Source organism: Cucumis melo, chromosome 9 (assembly GCF_025177605.1).
Source record: "Cucumis melo cultivar AY chromosome 9, USDA_Cmelo_AY_1.0, whole genome shotgun sequence".
In the NCBI taxonomy this organism is placed as follows: Eukaryota; Viridiplantae; Streptophyta; class Magnoliopsida; order Cucurbitales; family Cucurbitaceae; genus Cucumis; species Cucumis melo.
In genome coordinates, this window is record NC_066865.1 from 8,346,385 (window position 1) to 8,364,992 (window position 18,608).

Genomic DNA, 18,608 nt, shown 5'->3' on the forward strand with positions numbered 1-18,608 from the left:
AATGTATGGTTTGCTTCACTCTTTTTTACCCGTCTTTTGAAAAAATAAATAATTATTTAATTAAAAGAAAAACTCCAAGATTTTTTTTGAAAAATTGGATTCTTTATTTAAATTTGTCTTTTTAGTTTTCTTTTTTTTTTAGGGTGAATGTGTGATGTAAGCATTGAAAACTTTTATGTGCATTACTACTGTAGACTCATCGCTAAATCCATCCTACTTAATTCAACAGCCAAATTCTCAACAAAGTTTTTACTTACAAAAAGTTCTCTTTCTCAAGTGTCAAGAATAAGGGAGTTTTATTTTTGACAGATTTTACACGTCAAGTAAAATTATATTTGACAGTTTATATAGGTATCAAGTATATAAGATTTGTTCAAATAAAAAAAATTAAATATTTTAAAATATCATATATTTTATCATTCACCTGTTTTAAAGTCCAACAACATTAAAATACATCCATTGAAAAATTGAAATCAACTCAAACTTTCCATCAAAGAAATTGCATATATATATATATATATATATATATACCATACATATATAAGTGTTGGTCATTAGATACTTAATTACAACATATATATGTGCAGCCCAAACTTCTAGCAATATCCTAAACATTCCATCTATGTCGATATAAACAAAATATATGTGTAGCCTAAAGGTGTACTATATCAAAGCTTGTCTTTCACTGATTCACCTAAAACCAATAAATATATATGTCTATCCAACAAAAAGAAGATGAAAAAAAACTTAGCTAATCACCATAATCACATGTGGCCACCCAAAAAAATCAGCTATAGCTCCATTTGCACTTCGTCAGACTCAAATTGACAACACCAGCATCCAATGCATGGTTCCATCACATAGTACTCGCATTTAATGGTTCCATCGTCGTCTTCTCCAATGTTCAACCTCCCACGCTTTAGTCCAACTTGATTGATAATCTAGCAAATAAAATGAAAAAAAGATTTATTCAATAAAATATTTGACGAAAAATCTCATAGCAGATTTTTATAGATGGTCAGCTAAACTAATTCTAGTTCTGCAAAATTCTTTACAACTCAATAACAGATTCTTAAACACTTTAGGATTGAAAGATTCATTTCTAGCAAAAACCATGCAAATTATGAATTTTTCTCAAAAGCTTTATTTTTATATGAGTTGTAGTCAATATCTCTGCCTATGCCCAAACAATTGCAACTGACAAAATAACTGCAAATCGATCAAATAAGGCTCATTTGCCTTTCAACAGGGGCAGAACGTACTGCAGTATATTGGTTAAACATTAGTGGGTTGTAATATCACATAGTTAAGTAATAAGAAATAAGAACTTGGCTTAATGGAAGACTAGGAAGTCTAAGGACAGTTAAACTACCCACCTGAGATAATAAAACCACAATGACCAACTCTGGAAGTCCAATTTCAACACAGTTAGGAAGCTGCAACCACCAACAGAAATCATGTAAAAACGCTTGTTATTTTCCAGGGAAAGTTATTTGTATCTAAACAACTCTCTCCTCCCCCGCTTGGTTCAAAGATTGGACCATCTTGTTTTATCATTTAACTTTTTACTTTTCTTCAATTAAAGATCATTTGTTTAAGGTGTACCATATCCAATAGCTCATTCTGTTTAACAGAAGTCGATGATTAATGGAAAGAAAAACCATAATGATTTTAAGCGATCAACTTATCTTAGTTTACTCATTTATTAGAGCAAGAAATTTACACCTTATAATCCACATATCATAAAGAAATAGAGTTTCAGTTCTTAGTATAAGCGGAACTCGACTTCTAGGGATCAATGTGAAGTTTTGAACCCCTTGGTAGTCAACAAACAATCCATCTTGAATTTCATGACGAATTAGAAAACAAATTGATTTAGCATTGTGTCATCTCAATACTTCAACAAATAATCAATGTCATACTCCTAAGAAGTCAAATGTCTGTTGCGATAGACTTGATGGTCCATAGACCACCCAATAAGGGGCTATGGACCATCAAGGCTATGAACCTGTCTAAACTTGAGCCACTCGACGGAACAAACTACCGCCGTTGGTCCCAAAAGTTGCTAATCTTCTTTGAGCAACTAGAAGTCGATTATGTCCTCACTACAAATCTCCCGACATCTGACCCCCCAACTACCACGTCAACATCCTCTGATTCAGAATCATCTACGGGGCCTCTTACAACTGTCGCTGTCACTGATTAAGTAAAGAAGGACCAAGTGATTGATCCTGAAAAATATGCAAAGGATAACAAGACCGTTCGAGGACACTTGTTAAACCATATGTCTGACCCGATGTTTGACCTCTTCGTAGTCCAAAAATCTGCCAAGGACATCTGGAGCACCCTGGAATCACGGTATGGAGGAGATGATGTTGGACGGAAAAAATATGTAGTTGGAAAATGGCTACAATTTCAGATGACTGAAGACAAACCAATCGTGGAACAAATACATGAGTACGAGAACTTGGTGGCAAACGTCCTGTCTGAAGGCATGAAGATGTGCGAAATACTTCAAGCAAATGTCCTGTTGGAAAAATTTCCTCCATCCTGGAATGACTACCGTAATCATCTCAAGCACAAGAAGAAGGATCTAAAGCTCCAGGAACTCATCAGTCATATACGCACGGAAGAAGCCAACAGACTGAAAGATAAGTTAGCCTCCCAAAATTTAAATTCAGTTAATGCTAACTTAGTTGAATCATCATTTGTGAATAGAGACAGAACGAAGCAGGAAAAAGGACATAAAGGGAAAAACTCAGAGAAGAGACAATTCAAGACTACTGTGGGACAAATTAAGAAGAAAAAGCTGGTCTGCTACGTGTGCGGAAAGGAAGGGCACAAATCATACCAATGCAACCAGAGGAAAGAGAGGCCAAGTCAGAAACCAACACCTCAAGCCAATCTAGCAGAGCAAGACAGTGAGATCATAGCAGCCATAGTAGAAGCCAATCTGATAGAAAACAAGACGGACTGGATTCTCGACACTAGAGCCTCGAGACACTTCTGCACCAATCGTGAACTACTCCATGACTACGAAGACACTGCCGATGGAGAATGCGTGTTCATGGAAAACTCAGCCACTGCAAGAGTAATCGGGAAAGGGAAGGTTATTTTAAAGTTAACTTCTGGCAAAACTTTATCTTTAAGTAATGTTCTATATGTCCCTACCCTACGTAGGAACCTGGTGTCTGGGAGTCTGTTGAATCGGGCCGGGCTTAAAATTGAGCTAGAAGGTGACAAAGTTGTCCTCACCAAAAATGGAGATTTTGTCGGTAAGGGATATCTGTCTAACGGTCTATTTGTGCTAAACACGATTTCTATGAATGCAAATGCTTCCAGTTCTGCTTACTTGATTGAATCTGCAAACTTATGGCATGGTAGACTAGGACATGTGAACTTTGCATCAATTAGAAAACTTAAGGACTTGAGACTCATTAATACCTCTGAGACGCATGAAACTGGTAAATGTCCTGTTTGCATAGAAAGTAAATTCCATAAGAAGCCCTTCAAACCAGTTGAATATAGAACTACTGAGCTGTTAGAATTAATTCACTCAGATCTAGCCGACTTTAGAACCACTGCTAGTAGAGGTGGTAAAAACTACTATGTATCCTTTGTTGATGACTACTCTAGATTCACCAAGATATACCTTATAAAAACAAAAAATGAAGCTGTCAGTATGTTCGTAAAATTCAAGGCAGAATCTGAGAATCAGTTAGGAAAAAGGATAAAAAGATTAAGATCAGATAGAGGTGGTGAGTATTCCGATAAAACTCTTAAAGAATTTTGTGAATCAAATGGTATCATCCATGAATTTACTGCTCCTTACTCACCACAGCAAAATGGCATAGCAGAACGAAAAAATAGAACTCTGAAAGAAATGATGAATGCCATGTTATTAAGCTCCGGTTTATCTGATAATATGTGGGGGGAAGCCGTGTTGTCTGCATGTTTTATTCTTAACAGGATTCCCCATAAAAGGCTAGACAAAACTCCATACGAACTCTGGAAAGGACATGCACCAAATCTTTCCTACCTAAAGATCTGGGGATGTTTGGCTAAGGTACCATTTTCTGCATTGAAGAAAACTACGGTAGGACCTAAAACCTTTGACTGCATTTTTATCGGGTATGCTCAAAATAGTGCTGCATATAGGTTTATGTGTTTAAATGACAAAACTATAAACGAATCTAGAGATGCAGAATTCTTTGAGCATGTTTTTCCGTTAAAATAATCATTGTATGCTCCTAGCCTATCTAACAGAATGCATGATCCTGAAATCGTTAGTGAAACACTTGTTTCTGAAACTGTTGATACTCCAAACCTAAGTTGTGAATTAGAACTTAGGAGAAGTAAAAGACAGAGAACTGAGAAAAGTTTCGGTCCAGATTTCCTAAGCACCTTCATAGTGGAAAGGCGTGATGAAATTGACTGTAACTTCACAAACTTGTACTTAATAGATGAGGATCCTAAAACTTACCAAGAAGCGCTAAACTCTGTAGATTCAAGTATGTGGAAAGAGGCCATTAAAAGTGAATTGGACTCACTGGTCATGAATCATACATGGGAACTGGTGGATCTTCCTATGGGAAACAAGCCAATTAGATGTAAGTGGATCTTTAAAAGGAAAACAAAACCAAATGGATTAATAGAAAGATACAAGGCTAGATTAGTGGTAGTAGGATATACCCAAAAACAAGGTGTTGACTATTTCGACACCTATTCCCCTATAACTAAGATAACCACAATTAGGGCCTTGATTGCTTTGGCCGCAATACATAATCTTCTTATTCATCAAATGGACGTAAAAACAGCCTTTTTAAATGATGACTTAGAAGAAGAAATTTATATGACAACCAGAAGGCTTTAAAATCTCTGGGCAAGAAAACAAAGTGTGTAAACTGAGAAAGTCCCTATACGGTCTCAAGCAAGCTCCCAAACAGTGGTACGAAAAATTTAACAATACGTTGATAACCAATGGATTTAAAATAAATTCCTCTGACACGTGTGTTTATTCAAAGATGGTTGGAGCTGATTGCATATTAATATGTCTATACGTTGACGATATGTTAATCTTTGGAACAAACATGGAGTTAATAACTGACACTAAGTTTTTTCTCTCGTCACACTTTGAAATGAAAGACCTGGGAGAAGCAGACGTAATTCTAGGTGTTAAAATCAGGAAAAACAAAACCAGTTTGTCTCTATGTCAATCTCATTACGTAGAGCAAATACTAAAGAAGTTTGACTCCTTTGATGTTTCTCCTGTGAGAACTCCCTTTGACGCTAGTAAACATCTTAAGAAGAATAAAGGAGATAGTGTGTCTCAACCAGAATATGCAAAGATCATAGGCAGTGTGATGTATTTAATGAATTACACTAGACTAGATATTGCATATGCTGTCAGTAGATTGAGTAGATATACACACAATCCTAATAGATACCACTGGGATGCCTTACGCCATCTGTTGAGATATCTTAAAGGGACGATAGATTACTGTCTACACTTCAACAAATTTCCTGCCGTACTAGAAGGATATTGTGATGCAAACTGGGTCACAGACAATGATGAGGTTAACTCCACTAGTGGGTATGTATTTTTAATCGGAGGTGGAGCTATATCTTGGAAGTCTACAAAACAGACTTGTATAGCCAGATGCACGATGGAATCCGAGTTCATAGCACTAGAGTTAGCAGGACAGGAGGCTGAGTGGATCAAAAATCTACTAGGAGATGTACCATTATGGGGGACATCTGTACCGGTGTCCATACAGTGTGATTCGCAAGCCGCGATATGTACTGCCAGAACAGTGTTTATAATGGTAAAAGTAGACACATACGTCTTAGGCATGCAGTAGTAAAACAACTGCTAAAGGAAGGAACCATCTCCTTGGAATTTGTTCGATCTGAGAAGAACTTGGCTGATCTTTTCCAAAGGACTAACAAGGAAAATGGTATTAGATTCCTCTGTGAACATGGGTCTGAAGCCCTTCGGAGATCCATAGCACTTGATAAATTGGTGGTCTATTGCGATAGACTTGATGGTCCATAGCCCCTTATTGGGTGGTCTGTTGCGATAGACTTGATGGTCCATAGCCCATCGTGTGGACAGTCCTTAAATGGACTAGATGGATAATCCAAAACCTGTGAGTTCATAATCAGTATGGACAATGAAGTCTCCATAGCTCTTTTGAGTGGTTTGACTTGACAAACTTGATGGAGCATATAACGTGACACGGAAGGTGGGACCGCCTTCTATGAAAGAGTTTAAAGGTCTCTTTCTAGAGCTCTCACGACGACCCGAGGTTCGGTCTATGTGCATGGCCAAAAGGCACAAGTTTATGTTGCAGAAACAAAGGCTTTTCCCTAGAGATAAAGCGTGTCGTAAGGGTCTCAACCAAGTGTTACAAGGAGTTCAAGATATAATTCACTCCCTCTAACCAAGGTTGTTGCCTTACTTCACTACGCATCAATTCAAATCTTTGGATATTGGTGCCTAAGCTTAATATCTCCTCTATGCTCAGAACACATCTCATTCTTTTCACTTACCCGAAAACTTTTGCTATAGCAGTCTTTTGTGGGGGATTATTGGAAATGACTTATTGGGCTTGGCCCAAATAGCAAAACCATCAAACTTTGTCCCACATGGATAAATCTTGAAGTGGGATGAGGAAATATAAACTCCTATCTTGGAAGAGGACTACAAACCAAGTTAGTGGTGATAGCATAACCCTGTCCCACACGCGCGCCGCCGCCGCCGTCCGTCCGGTCGGGGGCAACCGCGCTTGACACGTGTAACCTTTTTAGACAATCAAGGCATTCACGTACGTGGCGCACTTTTAGGCGGTTCAAACGTGAAACGTGTCCAACGTTCCCTCTGCCAGACTTTTGCGAAGTTCGTTCTCGTCCCCTTCTTCCCGTTAAAGACTCTCCTCCATGCACTTCCTCCCTCACCCCTCTATAAATTGGAGAGCACTCATTCATCAAATCACAGAATTCACTTCAATCCTCTCTTCCTCTCATTCGTCCTGTGTTCTGAGCCCTTATAAGCCCTTTGTTTCTATTCCCTGTACTTACGAGTGCACGTTCGTACCAGGGAAGCTGTGTTAACCTTGGGGAGCAAACGACATAACGATTAGCACCACGGTCAGCCTAAATTGCTTTCAGGGCAGTGGTTCGTCACGGCACAGCAATAATTCTGATCGACCTTACCTTCTAACAAACACAACGTCTTCGGTGGCAGCGGAGGACGAACCTGTTCTGAACGACGGTGGACGAACACACCAGATCTTCAACGATGAACGAATACAGCATCTTCAGCGGCGGCAGCGGACGAACCTGTTGCGGCGGCTTGCAATCGAGCATACAGAAGGAGATGAAGGCTTGCGATCGAGTAGACGGAAGGATATGGCTTGCAATTGAGGAGAGAAATTGAGAGGGGAGAAAAGTTAGGGTTTAATTTTTTTTACAAAATTTGGGAAAGTAAAATTAAAAAAGGAAAATTTTAATTGAAATATTAAAAAATATATATTACTTGACATTTTTTAAATGTCAAATAATTAAAATTAGTCTCGACACTTTTAATCTGTCAAGTATTTAAAACAAAAAAACAAAAATTATGGGTTTTTCACTTTTTCTTATTCTTGACACTTTTTTATTAAAACTGTCAAGTATATCAATTATAAAAGCGTCAAGAAATATTTACGGCTAATGTAACAAATTAGTCATTTTTTAAATATTTCAGGTTTGCCCTTCTATGTTTTTCTCCTGTTATTTTTTTTATCGTCCTCCTCTGCACTTTTTGCGATTTCTTCCATTTTTTTATTTTTAGATTTGGTTAACCAAATCTATTTCTCTCTACTATTTTTTTATCATCTTTGTATGTACTCTTTGCGATTTCTTCTATTTTTTTAATTTTTACATTTGGGTAACCAAATCTATTTCTTTCTATCGTTTGATGCGTGCATGTCTTTCTTCCTCTTTCTTCTTTGTTTTTTCTCTTTTTTTAGATGCGTGCATGTCTTTCTTCCTCTTTCTTCTTTGTTTTCTCTCTTTTTTTACATATGTGATGTCTTTCTTCCTTTTTCTTCTTTTTCCTTTTTTTTTCATTCACGGCATACATCGTATCGTCTTTCTTCTTTTCCTTTTTACGTTTAGATTAGTTAACCAAATCTGATGGTGTATAAGAATCTTGAAAAAATTGGTTAGACATTTAAATTAGGGTAACCAAAACTAAAATATTGTGTATAAAGAATATTGAAAAAATTTGTTTATACCAAATTTTGAAAAAAAAATCATTTAGATTTGAAAACCCAAATCTAAACAATCGTGTAGCCAAATCTAAACGATCATGTAACCCAATTAAGTAAACGATCGTGTAACAAATTAAACGATAGAATTGAAAAAAACAAATCTAAACGATCGGGTACCAAATTGCGTTACCAAATATATTACGCGCATTGTTGACGGGGCATTTTTGCTATTTTATACGTTGGGCCTTTGAGCTTTTTCCATATTCGGAATTGTTCTATACAATGTAAATATTTTGCCACTTTTTTATATTTTTTAAAAGACTCCTAGAATTTATATGCTTGTTTTCGTCTTTAACCAAATATATTTTCTTGTTTATTGCTTCTAATGTGTAATTACTTCCTCGTTAGCAAATATTTGATTATGATGACTATACGGACGAAATTAATATTTTTTTATAATAAATTTTAAAATTATCGAAAAAATTATTCTAAATATTTATTAAGAGTCTATTTAGCACACAGATTACTAGGAGTGTAGTGGGCTACATTTGACCATCAGAGTTGCCTATTTAGGGATGATGGTTATTATATTTTTCCCAAGAGTGTTTTTCTCCTGCAACTCCACCGCACTGTTCATTTCCATCTCTCCCCTTCTCGTACTCCCTCTTCTTCGAAGGAATTCAAAACTCTCCCTTCGTATTCCCTTCTCCAAACTATCGAAACCTTCTGTCTCCTACCTCTTTTATAATGCCCCAAAAATTTTAAAATCTTTTTGAGCTAATTATCTTAGTTTTGGTTTATTTAGGTTTAATTTATTGGACGTCTTTTCTTTTTTAGAAATTATTTGGTTTTAGGAAAATTGGAATTTAATTAAATAATCTTTTGTGGTTATTTAATTAAATTGAAGGAGTGGAAGTAATTTGTTGATTTGGTAGTTACATGGATATATGGACATATATATTTACCTATGAGAAAAAGAAAATAATTATATTGGTTGAGATATAATTATTTAAAGAAAGATATTATCATTTGAAAGAAGATAAGGATAGAGTAGTTTTTTAAGAGTAATATTGTTGAGAAAGGATATCTGTGGAGAGAGAGATTTAAAATAATAATTATATTATGGAAAAAAAGTATAATTATTATGGAAAAAAGGAAATTTGATTCAATAAGGATTTAATGAAGAGAGAGAAGACTTCACTTTTGGAAGAAAATCTAAAAAGGAAAAGAAAGATATTTGGAAAAAGGAAAAGATAAATAATAATAATAATGATATTATTATTATTGTTGTTGTTGTTGTTATTATTATTATTATTATTATTATTATTATTATTATTATAAATAAGCTCTGTCGTTCTGCATGCCTTCATCTTCGACCTTTCTTCTTCAAACCCACTCCTTCACATGAACCAACCTGATTCCATCTTTAACTCCATGATTGTATTGCTGCCACCACCATGCTCCACGATTCCGTCGTCGTCGTCAACTCTCTTCACTACTCCCTTCTCTAACGAAGTCGTCGGCAACCGCCGCACCCACTCCTTCACTTGAACCAACCCGAGCCATCGCGTTTCTAATCCGATGAAGCCCAAGTTGAATCACACGCTGACGCCCTCTTCGTTTCGAGCTTCTATTCAATGTCTCCATATTTGCGAGTCACCTAGCCGATCACCATGGTCTCCTTCGTTAAAGCTTCCGTCCACCACCTGTACTCAAGTCGTCTGTTCATTCGAGCCGACCTTGCCCGAGCCACGTCTTCCATTTTCAATTTGTGAGACGAGCTCGAGCCGCATTCTCTGTACTTGAAGCCATCTCCCTGTGTGAGTCTAGCCACATGCCTCCCTCTTTGAGCCGTCTAAGCCGTGTTTTCTTCCTCTCATAAGCCAAGCCAAGATAGTTGAGTCTTTTGTGGTGAGTTTTGGATGGGTTTTGGATATACCCATCAATTGTTACTTTTTGGACTCTAATTGATTATTTGTAATTTGGATTTTTTGCATGAAGGTTAGTTGGCTAAATTAGGAGAATTAATTTCGGGAAATTTTGTTGACTTGTTTTCAATCTCAACTTTGTGTAGGTTGATTAATTGGAAAATTTTTGGAGAGTATAGTCATCTATTAATATTTATTAACTAAGCTTGAATTTTCCTTTACTGATTAGAATTTATTTATTGGAAAACTCTCGACTGTCAACTAGAAAATAATTGTTTTAGCTAATATCGAGGTAAGAGATTCTACTACTAGACACTCGAACCAAATTTAAGAGATTGCATGTATTTACGATTATGAATTGACGTCGCTAAAATGCATAATGCGCTGTTATTGATGATGATTGGTATTATGTTGATGATGATGACTGATATGTTGATACATGATATGTTAATCACATGCTTAAGAACGTTATGATTAATATTCATGTCATGTTATTATGTTTACGATGATGTTATTGAAATGATGAAAACCCTTTGCACAGTGGAAGAATTACAGAGACCTTAACTCAATTTAATTAGGAATCTAAAAAATACCAATACATTGGTAAAAGAAATTACAAAATTAATTTATATGGCTAAACATGCTTTAAAGAAAATATTACAAAGAAGAAGAACTTACACACGTTGATGACTCTGAATCTACCAAACACCAATTTGAGGCACCACCACTTGAAAACATTCTTATTCTCTTGATTGAGATGGTTTGTGGGAACCAAATTGGAAGAAAAAATTTTTCCAGAGAGAAAAAATCCTTTACAGAGAATTAGAGAATCTACAAAAATCTCAGAACTCTTATTACCCTTTATGAGCTAGGAAGTGGACCTAATGAACCTACAGATCAGTAGCAACAACAATACGAGATTAATTGACTAAACTCATTAACCACATTAATCAATATTCGTTAACTGTCAGTACTACAGAAACTGACTCTCTTGACGGTTTTAAACTGTCAAGAATGATTATTCTTGACGGTTTTAAAACCGTCATTGAATCCATTGTCAAGAAAGGCAATTTTCTTGACAGTTGTAAAAAACGTCAAGAATTGTTAACGTTGACAGTTTATAACCGTCAAGTATTCAATTATTCATGACAGTTTAGAACCGTCAAGATTATAACTTTTAATGTCAGTTTAGAACCGTCAAGAATGTCACTATGAATGACAAAAACCGTCAATAGTACGAATATTCATGACATTTTAAAACCGTCAAGAATGATTTTTCATGACATTTAATAACCGTCAAGAAAGTGATTGTTTATGACATTTTGTAACCGTCAAAAGTATTATTTTTCATGACATTTGGGAACCGTCAAGAGTATGCTTTTTAATGACATTTTGGAACCATCAAGAATTTCGTTGTTTATGATATTTGCAAACCGTTAAGAAATTTTTCATTTTTTTAATTGTAATTTATTTATATTATTGTTCCTATATTATGCTCCCATTGGTCCAAGAATTCAACTACATATAAACGATAAATATACCTCAAATATAGTTTTAAAACTCAAACATAAATATGCACTAGAACAATTCCAAAACTTTAACATATATTAACATTTTACCATATATGTATCAACATTTTGAAAACTTTACATATTTGTTCAATATTGTCATATACAAAACATTACTTCTATCAACCCAACTCAATGACCTTGAATGAAACTTGGCTTCAAATAAACTTGCATTCTGCATCCTCTACTACCTCCAATTCATGAGCTAAAATAAGTACCACCAACAGCAGAGCCAATCTACAAGAAGTAGATAATATCACAACAACAAAGTATGTTCAAAACTTATTCAGTCAAAGAAATCAACTAACAACTATTAAGAGTAAGTTGGTCATACTACACAAATAAAATCACAATTTCTATTCTCCAACAACCATAATGAATGAACTTTGTAGAGTAATCTAGAGATTTTCAATGGTATTCAGAATCGAAGGTTGTAGAGTAATCTAGAGATTTTCAATGATAATTAAGAATCGAAGGTTGAAATTCATAATAATCAAAAGATCAAAAGGAATAATAATGCATTTAAATCACATCAATGGCTATACTCTCTGTGAATGAACTTTGTAGAGTAATCTAGAGATTTTCAATGGTATTTAGATGGAATCTAACTAATATCAACATTGCTTGTTTTTCAATTATTCATTTTCAACATAATCTCAAGTGGACACAACAAAAAAGTGATTCCAATTTTCAACATGCCTTATAGAGGTTTACTATACTACAACCATGCCTTATATTGAACTAAGAAGGGTTGAATCACATTAGTACCTTGAAAAGTTGGCGGCAAGGACCCTTGTGTGAGTGTTTCAAATTCAACAGAATCGATCTTAAATTTGGGAATTTGCTCTGCATTTATAGGTTAGGTAATATTTCTTGTTGTTTTGCATATTGTCTGTGTCAAGAAAAAACAAAAAAAAAATTATAAACAAATGCATAAGAAATGGAGAAGCTACAAAAAGAGGGGGAAATAAAAAAAGTAAAGGAAAGAGCAAATAAAATATGTGGCAGCATGATAGGTGGAATTAACATAGTTAACCAACAAAAAAGTTGATAGAATGACTTAAGAATGGATACTGCTGATGAAATAGATAAACCTTATCAAGATAGGGCCACATATATTCAATAATCATAAGAAAGTCTAACACAAAAAAATTAAACAATATGGAAAGTACTTACATTATCAACGACCTATTTTTATGTTAGACACGTCCATCACTATCGATTCAAGCAGAAAAGAAGTTAGTTAAACTTTGAAACTACTCAAAGAAAACAAGTATTAAACAAAGAAGAGTCCTGGTAATATATGAAAGAGCAACAACGAACAAGGACGTCAAGTACAAACATGCGTCCATATGATACTATTCAATATAATTCCCTGTGAAGAAGTAAATTGTACCATTTGATACTATTGAAGAGTGTGGAGCACAACGACAATAACCAAGTCTTGTTCTTCACTATTTTTCACCTTTTTCTCTATTCACACATTTTATCAAACACCTTCTAGGCCCTCTATCTCCATAAAATTAAATAAAAAATTTAAAAATAAATCTTTTATGACTAGTATTTCATCCTTTATTTGCCATGAAAAATAAAGTAAAAGATGGATAAAACATGGGCAGAGTAGTAATCAAACCCCATCACAATATATACTTTACAAAATGTAATACTATCAAAATAATCCAATTGTTCCAACTTCTTCACATCTATGTCAAAACCCTTCTAGTTCTTCTTCCAATTCCAAGTTAAAATAAAATGAAGTTGATATTAAACTTACACAGAACATAACTATGCATTTACCCCTGTACATTCTTTTAAATCAATATGAAACTTTATATTCCACTTATGACCATTAATAACTTAAGTAAATATTACCACATAGCAATAGAACGTGATATTCTTGACTAATAGAATGTGGCAAGGATGAAAAAATAAAATCTACCTAATCTGCAATGAACATTATTGTGTGAATTTGAAGAAAAATTCATACCACAAAAGTGGAAAAGAAGAACATAAGACAAGATTAAAAAAGAACATTTTCAATAATCATGTTTTCTACCTTCACTTTTATACACAAGAAAAAGTACATAACTTGAACTATGGAAATATCACCAACAAGTGAAAGTTGTTCTCTTGTAACATTACAATTTGAAATTTTGTAAAAGGAGAACATGTAAAAGAAAAATACCAACATTGCAGTGGCGGACTCTCTCAAATTGCCATCAATCTGGATATAGAAACTCGTTTGTGCAAACAAACTTGCAATTTCATTGAAGTCCAATAAGGATGGATCAAAAGTAGAAATAAACTCATTATAACCCAAACAATGGGTATAAAAAGAAAATCAACCATCAGTAGTGTAAAAAGATTTATGTCCAATCATACATACCCCTGCCTCTCCTTGAATAGGCTCAAACGAAAACCCAGCTATTCAGTCACGGTGCTCTACATTCCATAAGAATGGCAAGTAATAAGTTAAACCAGATGCCAAGTATATAAATCCTTATTGCGAAGCAATAAACAAATATATAGGGCTGTTTTATAGGGGAAATACACAAACAAGATGATTTTTTTATGATTCTTTTAGTAACAGATTTCTTGACACATAAATTGCAAACACAAGGGTGATGATGTCTTTGAATAATATATTCTCCTAACCTTTAAAGATTTTCTAAAGGGCAACTGCATCACCAAAATCAACTTTAAGATACGTATCATTTCTACCATAGAAGTTTGAAACAAGCATCACCCATAAGCCAAACAAACCGTAAATTAAAACAAATAGTAAATTTCCTAAGGCTTAAGTTGAGCTATTAGGTATTTAATACAAAAACTAAACCAGTCCATCAATGTAACAAACTTGAAGTTCATAGAGGAGAAGAGACATATCGACAAAATGGTTGTGAGTTTGGGTTTTTTAGTGTTTGTGTGGTCGGCGTCTGGAATGGCTATGCGTTTGAGTGGACCAAGAAGTTCTGTAGTTATCCTCAGTCGTGCGTGGTGGAGCGAAGTTGGGGCGGCTTAGATGTTTGGAAACCACCCGTGCGTGAACGTTTATGGTGGAACATTTGCTATCCGTGGTGCGAGAACGTTCGGTAACTGGCCGTGGGGGAACGTCTGCGGTGCTCGAATGACTTTTATCTGGAGCTTGGTGGAGCGAGGACTCGCATAGTGGTGGAGAATGGGGAGTGCGTGTGATTGGAAAAAATTGGGGAAGAGGAAGAAGATAGGGTTTGAGAGAAAAAATTGAGGAAGAGGAAGAAGGTATTTTCGTGTATTGTGAGAGAAGAAAGGAAATTTAGGGGGGGAAAAAAAGAGGGAAAAGATTTGTTTAGAAAAGGGGGAAAAGAAAAATATTTAGATAGGGAGAAAGTAGGAGATAATGAATTTTTTTTATTAATTATTGAATGAAAAGTGGTTGGAGGGAAATTAGGAATAAATGAAGAAATTTTGGATGTTTGGTTGTCGTCGGGAGGGAATATGAAATTTGGGTTGTGTGTGGAGGGAAAGGGAAAAAGTAAAAAGAGAAGGGGAAATGTAGGTTTATTTTTTTAAAAAAATAGGTTTTTTTTTATAAAACATTCTTGACGTTTTTAAAACGTCAAGAAACGTCAATAAATTTGAAAATGAATCCCCTCCGCTTTTCATAAAAATTCTTGACGTTTTAAAACGTCAAGAGTTTATCGATATTTCTTGACAGTTTTAAAACGTCAAGGATAAATATATACATTTGAAGTTTTAAAAAACGTCAAGAATATCGAACTCATAAAAATTCTTGACGTTTTAAAAATGTTAAGAATGTAGAATAAACAACTTGACAGTTTCAAAATGTCAAGAAAGAATTGCATATTACTTGACGTTTCAAAACCGTCAAGAATTCTGTAAATTGCCTCCCCTCCGCCTTTAAATCAAAATTCTTGACGGTTTTCCCATTAAACCGCCCCTTTCTTGACGGTTTTTCAAGAAACCGTCAAGAAAAGAAAAAATCAACCGTCAAGAAAGGGTCTTTTTCTAGTAGTGATAATAATAATGACAGTGAAGTAATCCACATTTATCTCAACATTGTTACATACCTTGGACTCCCTTATCAAATCAGAAACCTTGATCCCGTTGTTTCCTTGCTTTGATAAAGTTATAAATAATTCACCCTTCTGAACCATTCACAATATCAAACTTGGTTTGCAATAAAACAGTATAAAAGGATGAGTGGTTTAGGTATTTTGAATCTCCAAGGTTCGGGCTACATTTCTTAGGTTCTCTGTTTCGCCTCATTTTGAGATGTAGGATTATTTGGGTTAGATTATAAAATTGTATCAATTCAAGAACATTGGAAATGCTTAGCAAGACTAGCAAATCTTATTGATAAGAAGCTAAAACAGAACCTTCATCCTTCCAAGATTCCAATCTAGGCATTTAGGATAAACTAGAGCTAGAACGACCCACACAGACTTATACAACTAATAAACAATTCTACTTTCTCATTAATCTAACCAGAAGCCATAACCATTCATCCTTCAACAATAGGACAAGTAACATTACAACCTGGGATTTCAAGTAAAACACCCCTCATAAGTTAAAGCAGGATGACCAGACTCTTCATATAATACTATGTAGGGAAAGGGTAATTGTATCTACTTTTCCACTAATTGTGTGAAAGGAGAAAATATTAGACTAATGATGTAAACCCTGAACCCTAAGAAATTTGGAATTTCCAAAGAGTTTGTAAGGTTAGTTTTGAGTGAGATTAAGGTGGAAACGTAAAATTGAGAAGTGTGATTGTAAGTGTGTCGTGGTAGGTAGAAAGAAGGAAACCTAAGAAGGAGTGGTTTAAAAGTTAAAGGAGGTTAAGTAGAAAAGGGGGGGGGAGGAATTTGGCTTAAGTCTATGGCCTAGGCATTTAGCGCTTGGTTGACAGCCAAAGGGGGAGCAAATAACCTCTATTTGGGTGTGATGAGGGTGAGCTAGACGGCAAGCTAGTGTTGTGTGTATAGCTAAGAAGGATGGGGAGTACCTCTAAGTGTGCTTGGCAAGTTGGCCTTGCTAGGGGAGAAGGCATGTCTTTAGAGGTTAGCTGAGGCGTTTAGGCTTGGCGAGAAAGCTCCCTTAGAGGTTAGTGTGGCATTGAGAGGTTAGGCGTGGAGAAAGCTCCCTTAGAGGTTAGTGTGGCATTGAGAGGTTAGGCGTGGAGGGCATGGCTATGCAAGAAAAGGTTTGAGGCTTTGTCAAGTGAGGTTAGTGAAGCATTTCCAAGGGCTCAAGGTGTTTTGGTTGGGCATTTTGAGTGAGGTTAGACGAGATGATGACTAGTGGAGTTGGTGAAGGGCTTTACAAGTGTCATGTGCATGCTTAGGTTAAATTTCAACAAGTAGGAGGTGTCAAGAATTATTCATGCAAGGCTCAATATAAAGAGGTCACTACATAATGGAAATTTCTTCCAATTCACTCGTGTATCTTAGCTGAAATTACTCTCAAAAGTTCAAAATTTGAGTCTATTTTCTAAGTTTGGGGCTGTTCGTTTAATTGGACAAGAGGAAGGTTGAGTTTGAGTTGAAAGAAGGAAGAAAGATTATTCTTAGAGAAAATCTAAGTAGTCTTCACTCCAAGGAGGCTACAGAACACAATACATAAAATTTTTTACTGAAATTTTGAGGTACGAAAATTAAGACGTTTTCCAGCAACTTTGTAGAAGGAAAATTTTTTATTTGAGTTCTAGTTCTTAAGATATTCACCTCTAAAATAGAGTTAAGGTTCTGGTCAAAAAGTTGAGTTCTGGGTAGTGGGGGTGGTTGGCCAAGTAAGGTGTTGTGTTAGACGAGATAGGCATAAATTTTAAGTTGGAAGAGGTTAGAAAGGTGCTTGTGGGCTTATGTTGGACGCACATCCCACCCAAGGCAAAGCCACATGTAAGGCATGCACAGCGAGGGAGGCGCATGGTAAGCCTTGCGTGCTCGAGAAGAGCCACGTGCGAGACGCATGAGGTGTGCGGCAAGCCTCATGCGAGGTTACCACGTAGCAAGGCCTGCCCAAACCCTGTGCGCGCCTGCCAGCCCTTGCCACCCACCCTTGTGCGTCAGCCCATGCCAACATGTGATTTTGGACTGTTTTTATGATTTTTGGAAATTTTAAGAGAATTTTTGGTATTTTTATGATAAAAGGGAGTTAAATGGAATTATTTTCCATTATTTCAGGTCAAAAGGAGATCAAACAATTTACAAATCAAGGCTTTAAGCTACCATCAGTGAGTGACAAAATGAGTTTAAAGTTGATTTATAAATATAATTTATTATCAAATGTTTTAAGCATGCTTTGATGTTTGAATATTTGAGTATACTAATTTAGAAAGTGCTTCCAAAGCATGAGTTTAGAAATGTTTTAACAAACATGTATTTCTTGATGAATTTGTTGATGAAATTTACAAGAAAGTACGTTCATGATGAGTTTTTAGAGTATTTAAGTTAAAGAATGATCTTTTGCATGTTTTACACTATACCTATTCTAAGATATATAGCAAACCTTCGGGGATTATTGCTTGTGTACAGAGGTTCATTTGATAAAGGTGTTGAGTAGATACTTAGTTACCTATCACTGGAACAGATTAATGAGATGAAGGTTCTACGTATATGATATCTAGATTTCACTTCTCTTGAGATGAAGATTTGTAGGTTTCCCACCTTATTATAGCTATAACGAGATAGGGCACTATTAATGCCTAGTTTTCGTCTCGTAAATATCATATCATAGGATGAGGGCCTATAAGAGCGTCTCAAATTCCATCCTTGTGATTCATGTGGTATAGCAATGGAAAAGAAAGTTTGAGTTAAACTATTGAAGTTGATATCTCTTTTAGAAAGTAAAAGAGT

General features: G+C 35.4%; 1 long non-coding RNA gene across 1 annotated transcript; it reads right to left on the bottom strand.

Moving 5' to 3' along the window:
* Window positions 1-11,786: 11,786 nt before the first annotated feature.
* Window positions 11,787-13,682, bottom strand: LOC127150910 (uncharacterized). The gene is made up of 3 exons (XR_007823482.1): window positions 12,928-13,682; window positions 12,520-12,597; window positions 11,787-11,988 (listed from the first exon to the last, which is right to left on the bottom strand). It is a non-coding gene; the product is annotated as an uncharacterized LOC127150910 (long non-coding RNA).
* Window positions 13,683-18,608: the final 4,926 nt, after the last annotated feature.